We start from the raw sequence: 15,876 nt of genomic DNA on the forward strand, positions 1-15,876 counted from the left end.
TAAACTGATCTACATGTGTAACATTGATGGAGTAAACTTTTACATGTTTTAAACACTTTACAAAAGTAGGCCAGTGGGTCAATTTACTCAAAACACGGAGAATGACTTGAAATAGTATATTCTCTTTTCCATGACCTGTGGAAAACATGAGCACTCTGATGAGTCTTCAGGGACTTCCATATTAAACTTGAAATGACTTTGGTGTTTTTGTTGGCCTTCACTCAGCTGAGAGACTCAAACAGAGTGTTAACATCATTCTCTCTGAGCAAGCATGTTCTCCCAGTCTTTCACTTTCTCAGTAAATAAAAAGTTAAAACCGATGGAGATACAACTTATTAGCTTCCTCCTCTGTTCATGGCTAATTTTCACACTGACATTACCTCACAGCAGAGTTGTTATACCTCGTCATGCAGGTCTGGGTCATTCCATGCAAGTTTTCTCTTTAGGAAGGATTTCTATCTGTGTGTTGTTTTTTAGCAAAGAACACCAGCTTCTCTTTCTTATTGTCAGATTAACAGCATTCAATATACGTTGGAAGCCATTTCCTTTCTGGCTGCCAGGTTAGACTGCAAACATCCTCTGACAATACACATGAGAGCGGAGGAAGGGAGGAGATGGTAAGTTATGGAGGGAGAACGGGAGGAGTGAGAGATTTAAAGGAAGGAAGGAAGTGACAGAGCAAAGCCCTGGATACCAGGGTTACAATGAGGAAACCATACTGACTGCTTCATTAACACAATGGGAGATGTGGATGTAATAGAGGTTGATGATTTAAATAAAAAGCATATTTACAGGCAGGTAGGCATACATAAACAGATAGGGATCTGAAGACAATTAAATACCAACATACCAATAGTATGTTTCCTATTTAAGTTATTTACTCTGTAATGCTTCATGCTGGAGGAAACGAGGTGGAGAGCTCACATTTTCCACTTCATAAGAACACTTTGGGGGAGGAAACCAGGTGGCAAGGTCATGTTGACTAACTAGCTCGACTTTGTCACTGAAATGTTGGCTTGGGCAATAATAAATAACAAATGCTATCATTCAAAATTCCATCCAATTAAAGTAAACTGAGCATGAGGACTTAAACTGTGAAATGATTTCGTTCCACAAGCCATCTGGCCCACATGAATGATGGTTTAGGTACAGTGTTTTACTCAGAAGAGAGCACAGGACTTGTGATTTACAGAGCACATCTGTACGACATGGTAGGGGAAAAACATGCAATTTAACTAAAGTTGGACTTTAATGTCTTTTCATTTGGTATTTGAAGCTCTTTGAATAGCAGACATTTTGATGTGTCACATAATACAATGCTAAAGAAAAAAGATACGAGTGAACGATTTTATCTAACTTCTTTAATACTTATAAAGCTGAAGTATATGATCCTTGTTCACTTGCATCGTCTCAGTGTGTGTGCGCGCACATGAAGCTGTCATATACTATGTGCTGGAGCGTCTCTGTGCTGTCTGTGTGCAGCGTGTGAACATGGCGACAGTGTGTGATGATGGAGCGCACGGCGTTGCTGAAACAGACGGAGCAAAGAGTAGGCGGAAAATGAACGCAGGAGGTGAGTGCGCTACGTCTAATCTTCCATGGCGCCTCGGTGACAAGACATGTGATTGGCAGCTGTCAGCTTGTAACTCTCCTGAGCAGGATGTGAATGTGTGCTCGGCTCGTGTTTAACCATGTGGTGTCTGAAATGTGCATGAAGGTGATTTGCAAAATAAAAATGCTGCACTTACAAGTCAAAGACCAGATAGTGGAATCCTTCCTCTGATATGCTGTCATGGAGCCGCACTGTGAGGGAGGGAGGAGAGAGTTATTCAGTTATGTGAAATACTACAACCTGCTACATTGGCAGCAGTAGTAACTGAGTGAACTGTTGTCTTCTCTCAGTGTGGTTCAGAGTTTCAGACAGCATGTAGCTTTCTCTCGATTAAACTGCTTGTTGAAGTTTTGGGCACATTTTTTGGGGGCCTTTTTGGATGCAAAGCAAATCACAGTGAATCAAAATAAAACAACCTATATCACATGGTCAGTACATTTTTTCAATAGTCATATATATACAGGTACATTCCTGAAAATTGACCACTGCATTTAACCCATCCTAAATATTAAGGAGCAGTGGGCTGCTGTGAAACAATCGGGGAGCAACTTTGGGTTCAGTGTCTTGCTCAAGGACACTTTGACATGTGGACAGAAGCAGCCAACCTTGTGGTTAAAGGATTAAAGTGCATGACGCAGGGCTCGTCCTTTTGTTTATATCGCCACCTAGCGTCTGTGTCGGGAGTGATATCCAGCGAGGATTGTAACCAATTCAATTTAGAGATACAATGGTGGTGACTGGGTCCACCCACTTACTGTCAGAAAGAAAAAACACTTGCGAGCGAGCAGGTGAAAGCTTCGCGAGCAGAAGAGCAGTGATAGAAGTCGCGCTTTTTACACAACGTGGGTGCTGAGCATTAGATTGACATCTGCGCTGTTAACAATGAAACCGCTTTGCGCTAGGTGTCATGATTTCACCTGTAATCATGAATAGTGACATCCTGTAGCAGTCTAAGAAAGGGGACACATTCCAGGAATGTACAGAATGCACTTTGTACGTTAAAAGCATAGTTTAGGGCAATATTTGGGTAATATGTTTATTTGTTTTCTTTCCGAGTGCGATGGGAACATTCTCGTTCTCATATCGGTTTGTTTCAGGACGCAGGAGGAAACAGCTAGCATAGCTCTCTCCAAAGTGGCCCATGAGTGCTGGGCAATTCAACGGAAAAGTACCGTCATTATATGTAGCGGACATCCAACGAGAGATTTTGACACTGAAATGTCTATGACATAATCTAAACTAATAAACGTCATTCAGGGACTGCTCTCAGGACCTTTCAGACGCTAAGCGGTCAGACTCACAATGTTTCTCGGCATAGTTAGGGATAAAGTGTCTGCCTGCAGTGATATGGTCCACATCTCTGAGACCAACAGAACCACACCGGTCCACGCTGTCCTTTGTGTCTCTGACCCAAGACTCTAATGTGTGCTGTAATGTTTAGTATAATGTTATCCAGTCATGTATTATGCATATAGGTGCACATGTATATCTGCATAGGTCTTTCTGTGTCATGATAACAATGTCCATCTATGTTGTGTAAGGTGCTTCACAATCTGGTGCTCCTCAAACTCTCAGCTTCTGAATGGTGAGCTAAATGTTTAGAGAATTGAAATTAAATTGAATAAATCAGTCAATGATACGAGTCACTGATTCTTCCTGGTCACATGTAATCCTTTTCATTTAGTTGTAGTTCATCATTCTTCATTGTACTCTTCGTCATATTCTTCATTCATTCCTTTCATTTTGTTTATTTTCTGTTGAGTAGTTTAGTTATGTAGTTAGTCAAATACATATTTCATTTATAAATTTGATCATTTGATTTGTGTGTATATGAAATCATAGGTCCCTGTACACCTTCAGAAGAACCTTGAGATTAAGATGCAATTGATTAATTGTGGTGTCTTCTGTTAAATCTTCTGTTAAATGCTGTTAGTTAAAGTAATGGTGGCTTATGGCGTAAGCAGAGTGCCATCATTCTTTTAAAATAATTTATGGGTTTATAAGTCAAAAATCGTTACATATCTTGGTATTAATTCATTATTAAATCTGCTACCAGTAACAACATTACATGTGCCACACAGGGATGCACAAAGAAATGCAGTCATAGCCCATTTGCAACACAAGCACAACAAGACTAAGAAAACAAAGACAGGATGAATTCATGCAGCAACAAAAACAATTCTCTAGGCAAACAACATGGCTGGTATCTTAAAAATTCAACATCAGGGACACATTGTCCATCAACATTGACTATGTTTGAGCACCAAGCATCATGGAGTTAACAGAGAGACCACCTCCTCTCATCCCACCAGAGTCCTGTACTTTGTCCTTCAGTCCGCCACCTCGGCATGTGGTCTGGCTGATCAGATCCCAATGAGAGCAAGATCCGGCCTTGGAGCGTACAGACTTGACAGTTAATGCGTCCTGGCATGATCAGATGACAAAGGTCGTATTCAAAAGACAAGTGTAGCCACGGCCATCATGATGCCTCCGACCAGAATGGAGTACTGGAGCATTAGCTCAGGGGTTACAGAGGCTTTGTTACAGCAACACTGCCTGATCCAAGCTTTGAAACATGTATTGTATTCTGAGAGAGGCAGCTTTGATTGTTGGCCCAAGGCATATTTTTATGAAAATCTATACCCAATGTATTAGTGACCTAGATGTGTCATGTATAAACTAAAATCTACAAGCAAGAAATTGCTTCTGTCCCTTAATAAAATGTGGATCTTTATCATCATTTCTATACAGAGCGTCACTGACCATCATGGGTTGGGTTTCAATAGGCAGGTTCAGTTTCAAATGCGTTCCCACGATCATAGAATACCTAAATGACCAAATATCTTATCTATCCCCACTCACAAAGAACAATGAACACCAACTAACATTGTTAAACAGTATGTGTTGGCTGGTCAAACCTGTATGCCAACGTTGGCCAATTTCCTTATCATTCACAGGACCAGTGTGTGGGAATTAGTGGCATCTAGCGCTGAAACAACTGAATATCCTGAATCCGGAGTGCCGAGTCATCTCGACTGCAACGATCATATCGCATACTTCTCAGAAGTCGGTCAACTTTCTGCAAATCATATGAATAATTTGAGTTTATCAAATTAAGAATTCTGGTCCAAGATCACCAGTATATGAAGCAAGAAGCTTTTGAAAATAAGATGAACAAAAATAGGTTGGCTACACTTGTTGTCAACCATTCATTTGACTGGCATTCATAGCTTTGAGTTAATTCCCTTATTAAATCCTAAATGGATTTGATAAGGGATTCTTAAGGATTTAGATGCGATACCGGTATTTGATACTGTCTTAATCTTTAATAAAAAGCTGTTGAAACCAAATCCTTGACAAATCAGGTTAGTAAACAAGATCAATTACCATTTAGAGTGACAATAATGCAGGTTTAAACAGGCACAACGGAAAGCTCAGCTACAGTTGATTTTGGCTCCATGTTTCAATAAGATACAACGACTGATTTGTGTTTGGCCTCTTATCATGTCAGTATCTACAGACTCCATTGGTAATTCAACCAGCAGTAAGAGACCGATTGTACTGTGAATGTGTGAGACTGTGTGAATGTGAAGCAGGGAGCTTTTCGAAAGAGCTACTTCCAATTTCAGTGATATAAAAGGTTCAAGACCAACAGGCCAGAGCATGAGATGATGGGTGAAAAGATTCCCCTGGAGCCAATCTCTGATTTCTCCGTTACCTTGTCAGATTGACATCTCAGAGATCTATCACCACGACGACCTTAAGGGAATGAGGGCTTTCCCACAGCTGGAGGCTGTGGGAAAGGAATAGCAATGAGAGCAGCGCTACCTGCTACAAGACAATCACTACGGAACAGGAGCCAGGTCGACCTCCAACAGTGTGGCCATGTGTGAGCAGGCCAGTAATGACAATCTCCAGTGACCGATTCAATTCTGGAATCAATCAGTATTCACTCTTCTGATGACGTACATTGTTAACACAATAGAAACTGTCACAATTCAGCTCCACACCCTCCTCACTCTTCTTGTCAGTCACTCCCTCCTCATCAGTCTAAACTCCCTTCACCTGTTCACTCACCTGCCTCTGATCAGTAATCAAGCCCCTATATAGACTCCTGCCTCCCAGACACATTTGCCAGATTGTTCTTCGGTTTTCCATGCCAGACTCTCCAGCACGCTCTCAGAGACTGATCCCCTGTTACCGACCCTGCCTGCCCCTGTTCTACCCGTCTTGCCTGACTCCCGGTAAACCCACCAGCCTTCTGATCCTGATCCTGTTTTACTCTGCCTGCCGTATCTGGAAACCCTGCCTGCCCCTGTTTTACCCGCCTTGCCTGACTCCCGGTAAACCCACTAGCCTTCTGATCCTGACCCTGTTTAAACTCTGTCCGCTGTTATCGAAGTTTGTAATAAAAGGTCAAAGATCCCTGGAGTCCTGTGTGTTGCATTTGGGTCCATATACAACCCGTTACAGTATAATCTAGCCAGTCATGGACCCAGCACACACCCCTGCACCAGTGAGCCGTTTTGAGAGAATCGAGGGGGCTCTCCAGCAGCATGAGGCACTGATGACCAACATCGCCGCTGAGACACGTCAGTCAGCAGCAGCCCAGGAGCAGGCTATGGCTGCGTTAGCTGCTCAGGTCCAACAACTAACAGCAGCCCTGACCCAGCATGTAGACTTAGCTTCGCCTCCTGTCCTTCCGACGCCTGCTCCAGCACACGAGCCCCGTGTGGGAACCCTAGAGCGCTATGCTGGAGAACCTGAGGGCTGCAACCCATTTGTCACCAACTGCTCCATCTTGTTTTCCCTGCAGCCCTACACGTTTGCCTCGGAGGAAGCTAAAGTAGCCTTCACCATCAACCACCTGACAGGCAGAGCACGATTCTGGGGTACCGCTGAATGGGAGAGGCGCACGCCAGCCTGCTCTTCATTCCTGGCTTTTTCTGCGGAGCTATGCAAGGTGTTCGGGGCGGTCTCCAAGGGTCCTGATCCTACCGGGGAACTTATGGAACTGCGTCAGGGAGACCGGACAGTTGCTGACTATGCCATCGAGTTTCGCACGAGAGCACGCCTTAGCGACTGGAACTCGGCAGCACAGTGTGACGCTTTTTTGGCTGGACTAGCTGAGTATATTAAAGATGAACTGATTTCTTTTGATTTACCTGCTAACCTGGATGGCCTAGTGGAACTGACTTCCCGAGTGGACAGACTCATCCAGGCAAGGCGACAGGAGCGACGCAAGGGGGAGACAGATCGCCACCTTTCCACCCTGCCTCGAGGTCCTCCAGCAACTACCGGTGTCATCCCAGGGCCTCAACCTGGGGGCGTTGAAACCATGCAGGTGGGGCGCACCAGTCTCACTCCAGAGGAGCGTGAGCACCGCCGCCGGGGAAATCTTTGCCTGTACTGTGGCCAGGCTGGTCACTTTATATCCCGGTGCCCAGCAAAAGGGCACGGCTTGCCAGTAGTAGGGGAGGTACTGGTGAGCCGAACCACAAGACTCTCCCAAACAAAGACCCCTTTGCCAGCTTCTGCTCGCGAACGGATCCCAGACCCTCACTACGCTCATTGACTCTGGCGCTGATGACAGCATCATTGATGAGGACCTAGCCCTTCAGCTGGGTATCAACCAGGTACCTCTGCTATGCCCTGTTCCTGCCAGCGCCCTGGATGGCCACCTACTGGGGACAGTGACTCACCAGACCATGCCAGTCCGTATGCTCCTGTCTGGTAACCACCATGAGACTATCCGGATTCTTATCCTGCGGTCACCCCAGCATCCATTAATCCTGGGGTACCCCTGGCTCCACCACCATAACCCCCACATTGACTGGGCCACAGGAGCCATCCTGGGGTGGAGCTCATCCTGTCACCTGATTTGCCTGAAACAAGCTGCTGCAGTCAGTCTGTTCCAGCTCTGCTTCGGACCTGACAGGGGTGCCTACTGAATACCATGAATATCGGGAGGTATTCAGTAAGGTCAGGGCCTCATCTCTGCCTCCACATCGCCCCTACGATTGCGCCATTGACCTGCAACCAGGCACCACTCCACCCAGGGGTCGCCTGTATTCCTTATCTGCACCTGAAAGAGAGACCATGGAGGCGTACATAAATTCCTCTCTAGCTGCTGGGATCATCCGTCCCTCTTCTTCACCTGCTGGTGCGGGGTTCTTCTTCGTGGGAAAGAAGGACAAGTCACTGAGGCCTTGCATTGACTACAGGGGCCTCAACGACATTACCATTAAGAACCGCTACCCACTCCCTCTCATCTTTTCTGCCTTTGAGTTGCTGCGGGGGGCTACCATCTTCACCAAGCTAGACCTGCGTAACGCCTATCATTTGGTCCGGATCCGAGAGGGTGACGAGTGGAAGATGGCTTTCAACACCCCCACTGGACATTATGAATACCTGGTCATGCCCTTCGGTTTCACCAATGCCCCAGCTGTCTTCCAGGCCCTGGTAAATGATGTGCTGAGAGACATGTTAAACAAACAGGTGTTCGTCTACCTTGACGACATTCTGATTTTCTCCAGGTCCCGAGAGGAGCACATTCACCATGTCCAAGCAGTCCTTCAACGCCTCCTAAAGAATTCTCTGTTCGTGAAGGCAGAGAAGTGTGACTTTCACGCCTCATCTGTCTCCTTCCTGGGGTACATCATGGGATAGGGGATCGTGCAGATGGATCCAGCCAAGGTGTCAGCAGTTACGTCCTGGCCCGTCCCTGACTCACGTAAACAGCTGCAACGATTCCTGGGGTTTGCTAACATCTACCGGAGGTTCATCCGAGGCTATAGCACCATGGCTGCCCCACTCACGGCCCTTACCTCATCCAAAGTGCTGTTCCAGTGGTCCCTCTCGGCTGAGGAGCCCTTCCAGAACCTTAAGGCCTGGTTTACCTCTGCCCCTATCCTCCAAGTTCCTGACCCAGAGAGGCAGTCCGTTGTGGAGGTGGATGCCTCCGATGTTGGGGTGGGGGCCATCCTATCCCAGCGGGCTGCCAGCGACCAGAAACTCCACCCCTGTGCCTTCTTTTCTAGGCGGCTCTCACCTGCTGAAAGGAACTATGACATTGGTAACTGAGAGCTGCTAGCTGTTAAGCTGGCCCTTGAGGAGTGGCGTCACTGGCTTGAGGGGACCAGTCTGCCCTTTTTGATATGGACTGATCACAAGAACCTCGAGTACATTCAGTCTGCCAAGAGACTAAACTCTCGGCAAGCCAGATGGTCCCTGTTTTTTACCCGATTCAACTTTTCCCTCCGTTACCGGCCCGGTACCCGCAACGTCAAGCCTGATGCCCTGTCCCACCAGTTTGTTGATAAGGGGGATTCCACCCCTTGCAATGAAAATATCCATTCTGCCCCCGTCTTGGATGCTTCAGTCACCTGGGAGGTAGAAGTTAGACGTTGAAGTCAAGGCCGCCCTGGAGGACCAGCCCGGTCCTAGCTCCTGCCCTCCTGACCGCCTGTTCGTCCCTCAGACTCTGAGGTCCGATGTCCTCCAGTGGGTCCATAGCTCCAAACTCACTTGTCACCCCGGGAGCCAGCGTACGAGGGATGCTTTGCAGCAGAGGTTCTGGTGGGCTACTCTGGAGAAGGACACCCGGGAGTTTGTCAACACCTGTCCAGTCTGCAACCAGCACAAGCCATCTCACCAGGCTCCCGCTGGCTTCCTGCAACCTCTGTCTGTGCCCCATCGGCCCTGGTCCCACATCTCCTTGGACTTTGTTACCGGTCTACAACTGTCCAACAAACATACCACCATCCTGACAGTGGTAGATCGGTTCAGCAAGATGGCCCACTTTGTGCCCGTGCCCAAGCTTCCTTTGGCCAAAGAAACTGCTGAGCTGGTCCTGCTGCATGTCTTCCGGCTCCATGATCTGGATTCCACCCACAATCTAACAGCCAGACTGAGCGCAAGAACCAGGAGATGGAGACGGCTCTACGGTGCTTGGTCTCCAAGCATCCATCCTGGTCCCAGCAGCTCCTGTGGGTGGAGTATGCCCACAACACCCTGACCAGCTCTGCCACTGGAATGTCCCCGTTCCAGTGTGCCTACGGTTTTCAACCTCCACTGTTTTCGGCCCTGGAGAAGGCGGTTTCCTGCCCCTCTGTCCAGGCTTTCGTCTGCCGCTGCCGCCGTACCTGGGCCGAGGCCAGAGTTGCGCTCCTCCGCTCGGCCAACCGCTACTCCACAGCGGCCAACCGGTGCCGCTCCAAAGCCCCCATCTACCAGGTTGGCCAGAAGGTGTGGCTATCGACCCGTGACCTACCATTGCAGGTAGAGTCTAAGAAGTTGGCACCCAGGTTCATTGGGCCATTCGAGATCCTGAAGGTCATCAATCCTGCAGCAGTGAGGCTCAAGCTGCCCCAGACCATGCGGGTCCACCCATCATTCCATGTCTCCAAGGTAAAGCCGGTTCAAGAGTGCCCACTGGTTCCTGCTGTAAAGCCTCTGCCGCCACCGCGATTCATTGATGGAGGTCTTACCTACACGGTTCGCCGCCTGCTTCGTTCCTGCCGCCGTGGCAGAGGTCTACAATACCTGGTCGACTGGGAGGGCTACGGTCCAGAAGAAAGATCCTGGGTCCCCGCTCGACACATTCTGGATGCCTCTCTCATCGGGGAGTTTCACCGCTGCCATCCGGACCAGCCCTCCAAGGGCTCGGTGCCCACTGGGGCTACCCAGCCAGACTCTGTTCCATCTGCAGCTTCAGACGTTGAAGAGGAGCCGTCTTCAACGCCAGGACGGAGATGTCAGATGAATATTAGCCCTCCTCCAGGCCCCCTCCGCCCACCCGGGTGGTTGTGGTTGTTTGGGACGTCGGGAGCCGTCCCTTAAAGGGGGGGGGGGTTCTGTCACAGTTCAGCTCCACACCCTCCTCACTCTACTTGTCAGTCACTCAAGCCCCTATATAGACTCCTGCCTCCCAGACACATTTGCCAGATTGTTCTTCGGTTTTCCATGCCAGACTCTCCAGCACGCTCTCAGAGACTGATCCCCTGTTACCGACCATGCCTGCCCCTGTTTTACCCGCCTTGCCTGACTCCCGGTAAACCCACTAGCCTTCTGATCCTGACCCTGTTTAAACTCTGTCTGCTGTTATCGAAGTTTGTAATAAAAGGTCAAAGATCCCTGGAATCCTGTGTGTTGCATTTGGGTCCATATACAACCCGTTACAGAAACAATGAGGGTAGAATGGACATTCTCATGCAATCTCTGACATTTAAGTTCATTTACAACTATTAAATATCTTAACTTAAACATACTTTATCACAGACTTTTATCAATCTCAAATATCAGCATTGTTCTTAAAATCCAATGTCTGTGGGCTCTACATGGTTTTCTCCTCATCTGTTAGATTTAATATCTATTTAAAGAGCTCTTTTAGTGGCTGATAAGTAACCACCCATTAAAGCCTCTGCTGTCAAAATGTAATTACCATGTTTCACCTCGGTTTGGTTCCATTAATGGACTGGGCAACCCAAACCTCTGTAAAATAACCCTCTCTTAACTAAACGCTCCTCTGTGATCTGTCGGTTAGTCATTTTACTGCCTGAAGCCACAAACGCGTTGATGTTTTAAATGTAAGCCTCTGAAGATCAACTCAAATACGTAATGTGAGTGAATACCGATAGACTGTGTAGCAAAACCAACTGTGTGTGTGTGTGTGTGGGGGGGGGGAAGAGTCAAGGAGAAATGGCTGAGCATATAGGTCCAGGTGGAAAAATAAAAGAATCTCTTTGTATTTTTCCAAAAGAGAACGATGGGTGGACTAAGAAGTGAGCCTGTGAATATAATATATAACGTAAAGTGGGTCACATGTATCTTCATCATGATGGTAGATGACCTTCGATTGTATTTTACAAAGCTCATATTGCATAACGTTATGCCGAGGCTCAAAACAGGAACTAAAATGGTAAACGGTTAATTTTACTATCTGTGAAAACTCTGTGCGAACACACTTCCTTGAAGTCAGAGAGAGAGAGACAGCAGCAGATGAAGGAGAGGTACATCGTGCACACACTACATCTGAAGATTGTGTATGAGAGTGACGGAAAAATATTTTAACATTTCAATAAACTAATGGTTTCATTCAGCGGTGGAAGAAGTAGGCCTCCTCAGACATCTACTGAAGGAAAAAGCAGTAATAGTGTAAAATACTACAAATTAAATTCCAGCATTCAAAATATTTTTTAAGTATAAAAGTAGGCTACCATCTTCAAATTATGCTTTAAAGAACCAAAAATGTAAGTACTCATTATGCAGAATAATATAACATTTTTTGTTCACCACTTACCCTTCTTAATAGGCCTCTGCTCAAAAATTGCATACCCATACTAAAAAGAGTGTATTTCTGAAACTAGAAGGTCTTTTTGAATAATGTTGATGTTATAATAAAGGTAACACTTGTGAGATTTGTTCAGATGTGTAAATATCAGTGTATATGTTACTGGTTAAGAGTAAATGAAGATGGCACACAGCTCAAATTGAAAAGTTTCAGGTTCGCCTGAAAAAAAAAGCATTGAGAGCATGATTATCTCTTTTGAATGATGCAGCTGAAAGTTTAAACCTCTCCCAAATCATAGCACAATATGTGAACAGTCTCTCTGCAAATTATGACTTTGATAAAGTGAAGCAGAACAAAATTATAGAGGTTTTAGTACAGAGAGGTTAGGGTTAGGGACATTTTGGAACCAGCTGTTCCATTGCACTTTTATATACTATATATTTCACTTGTTTTATCACTAATAGTGTTCAATCTATCCAAATACAGAAGTTTGGCTTCATTTTGAGAGCCTGAATCCTATGTGCGTAGCTCGCGGACTCATGGCGAATAATACGTGATATTGTGGTAAATCTTCTAGTTGATTATATTAGTTGTGTAGAATTGTGTTTAGAGTGTGTAAAATGGCTTACATGATATTGTTGCCAGACTTTTTTCTTTAACTGGGTATGTAACATGTGTGTAACATTCATTGTATTCGTTCCTGAAAAGTGCATTCTACGACACTCTTCGCTAAGCTTTCTCGATGGAACCGCAAATGGTCCTCGCTCGGTACCAAAAGGTTTTAATATTGCTGCTGGTAAATATGGAGCTCATTTTATTACTTTATATACTGCTGGGTAGTTTAACCTATAATAATACATCATCATTGATAAGTTGATTACATTATATGATTATTAATCTGAAAAGTAACTAAAGTTATTAAATAAATGTATGTCTCCCTCTGACATGTAGTGGAATAGAAGTGTTAGCACTAGTTAGTACTTCAACACTAGGGATGCCCCTGGATACCCGGGTCTAAAGGGGAACCGATAACAGTAGTGAATACCCGGAGTATTGATGTGGTCCAGAGTTAACGCATCTGCTATCGCTACTTTAGAGGTTATGGAGGGAGATCTCCACAGAACAAAAACACTGTTGCAAACCTCCTCTCTCTGAGTCTGTGTCTTTGCACGAGGGGCGAAACAGACTCACATCATGGCAGAGAGAAGAAAAAGATCCAAAGAGTGGCTACATTTGACTCCAGTAGAGGCTGAGAACTGTCATCTCAAACTCAATAAAACCCTCAAAAGTAAGAGGAAACAGCAGTTTATCACAACATGTAGCCAACAAGCAGAGCATCAATGTGCAGAAATGCAGTTTTCTCACTGTTTAACGAAAACTAATCGCTCAACTAATTGTTTAGGTGCAACTGTATTTTAAGGATTTGGGAACTTTTTGTAGATTGTCGGGCTGAGGCTGACATTTCTGCTCTTGCTGTTCAAGAAAGACTATTTGTTTACATATGAATAATAGAGCAATGTTGATTCTTCTTTAATTAATTGTCTTTTTTTCCTCACAAAATAATCAAAAATAACTGATGAGTATCGATACAATCCTAACGATACAACACTGTACTTAAGTAAAGATATTGAGAAAACGCACTTAGTTATACTTGACCATGGTTAACATACTCAAGTCAATACATGTCATAACAGTTATTAAGTATTTTGTTTTATAACAACTAGGCTACTAATATTTGTAACATCACAATCAATTTGGAAAGTAAACAACAAGCGAGTTTTTGTGGAACAAACGTAATTTTTTCAATGATTAAGAGAGTGCATGAAAAGCATCAAAATAGAGCTTGTTTATCAAAAATGTCTCCCAGGGAAGAATCCCCCAGAGCGGTGCCGGCTAAGCTCTGAATGTCCTCAAATCCTAGACACAGTCCTGATGTGTATAACGTCATTGGTTAGGGCTGAAGGTTCGGGGTGGACAGACAATCTCATATCTTTAGATCCAAGAGTTTGAAGGCTTTCCAGATGCCAAAACACTGCACAGAATTTGATACTCTGAGACAAGATTTTACATCTCTAGGTAAACCGTAGAAATATGGGATTCAGGTTACCAAATTTCAGTGGCGGGCCGTGCATTTTATACCTAGGCCTTCACTGCTGTCCTGCAGCTGAAATACCACCTTATAACCACATGATGGCACCACAGCTATTATATATTTTTAAGGCTGTAACTATGTACGTCTTCGTATTAAACCGTTCGGTACGAGTCGTTTGAACAATGCTAGAGCATTTAGAAAATGCAAAAGCCTAAATTCACGAAAATATAATGTTCTCAGCTGGTCTGGCTGTGGGATCCGCCATCATTCCTTAATGACAAGGCATGACCCAAAGAGATTATCATAGGATTTTACTTTCACAACTTGAACGTTGAACGTACTGCTCTGCAATGTCTTTCCTCGTCTCAGCCTCCTGGTGTCATGGTGCATGGTGCATCTCACTCAGTCAGAATGCCCATATTTGATTGGCTGAGCTGCATCACGTGATGTGATTCACTACCCGACAGCCTCTGCTGTTAAGTTTCAGAGCTGCACATGGACACTGAGCGGCACGTAATGCTGACGTCATTATAGGCCGGCTCGCAGGCTCTGATACGTCAAAGAATTCGCCCAACATGCCAAACTAAAGATCTGATTGGTTGAACACTAAGACAATCAGCAATATCGTCCCCATTTACTTTAATCTGCACTGGCTGCAGGTGAGAGTGTGCAGGCCTCTGGCCTCTCTTCTTACCTAGAGACACAGAGGTGAAATCTGATTGGATAAAAGCTCTACTTAAAACAAGCTGCACTGGAAGCAGAGCAACTGAGGAAGACAGTAGCTGTGCAATGAGAAAATAAGATAATGGGAAAATATTTTTATAAATTATAATACATGTAGTGTATTTAAGAAAAAATATTAAATTATAAAATAGATATAGCTTTGTGATTCTGTTTAGGCCAGCAGAGAAGGCCTTGCAGGCCCTGACGGCCCGCCACTGCCAAATTTATTTATTTGATTGGTCGATGCAGCACCTGGACAGATGATGTCACATTGCTGGCTGCCTCTGTGTTGGCCAGCCTCGCTGCATCACCAGGCTGGCCCAGTTTGTTTTCCACACAGATCTGAATTAGTTTGGAAAATGTCCTTAGGGTCAAGGATCCATTTCTTAAGGTTATTTTTCCCCCTTGTTAAATGTTCTTCCATATCTGAAGGGAGCTCTATCTCGAAGGCCTAGAAGGTGTCACATCTTGATCAGATTGTAAATCGTTAAGACAAATTTTTGATTTGGGAATGTATTAACAAAATTAACTTGAAGAGACATTGCAATGTCCCCAAACATGACAAAATGGGTGTGTGTGTATGAGCAGAATGTGTACTTCTAAATATGGTTGATGATTAAAGGGTCAATATATACACAAGAAGACGTGGAGGAGCACAACCTCTAGCTTCCTAGTGGATAGTATGTTATCAAAAGCACAAATGATGAATATGTCATTCCAGCGCACAGCATACATTTTTAATAGATGTTCTATACATCTACGAAACCATCTTCAGGGCTAACCTTTGTATGTTTTGAAACACTTGGATATATACTAAACATAACTCTCCTTATGGCAGCATAGGGAGGACAGAAAGACAGACAGTAAATATAATGGGAGTACCGATGTTGGCATGCTTGAGCAGGCGGCAGATCCTGGCCTCACGCTCCAACTTCTGGTGATCTGTGGAGACAAAAAGACAACATATCTGTTATCATGCGTCTGCTGAGGCCTCCTCACATTCTTCAAACCTCTCTACAGAGATTCCACATATGAAACACCACCCACCTTTACTGCCACAACAAATGTGCAGTAAAAGTCATTACTGTGTACTGTCACCAAGAGACGGACGCGAGGAAAACCCTGGCATATCCAGAGTAAATAGAATTATATGTTCAT

The 15,876-nt window shown here is 45.0% G+C and overlaps 1 long non-coding RNA gene across 1 annotated transcript in view; it reads right to left on the bottom strand.

Annotated features, from left to right (window-relative positions):
* The window catches only part of LOC116401598 (uncharacterized), a 28,744-nt gene extending 12,974 nt beyond the window's left edge, over window positions 1-15,770 (bottom strand). The window contains exons 1-2 of the long non-coding RNA XR_004214007.1: window positions 15,601-15,770; window positions 1,749-1,803 (exon numbers count right to left, since the gene is read on the bottom strand). This is a non-coding gene — a long non-coding RNA (uncharacterized LOC116401598). The remainder of the gene's footprint in view (window positions 1-1,748; window positions 1,804-15,600) is intronic.
* Between the last annotated feature and the right edge of the window lie 106 nt (window positions 15,771-15,876).

Source organism: Anarrhichthys ocellatus, unplaced genomic scaffold (genome assembly GCF_004355925.1).
Source record: "Anarrhichthys ocellatus isolate YVR2014 unplaced genomic scaffold, GSC_Weel_1.0 scaffold552, whole genome shotgun sequence".
In the NCBI taxonomy this organism is placed as follows: Eukaryota; Metazoa; Chordata; class Actinopteri; order Perciformes; family Anarhichadidae; genus Anarrhichthys; species Anarrhichthys ocellatus.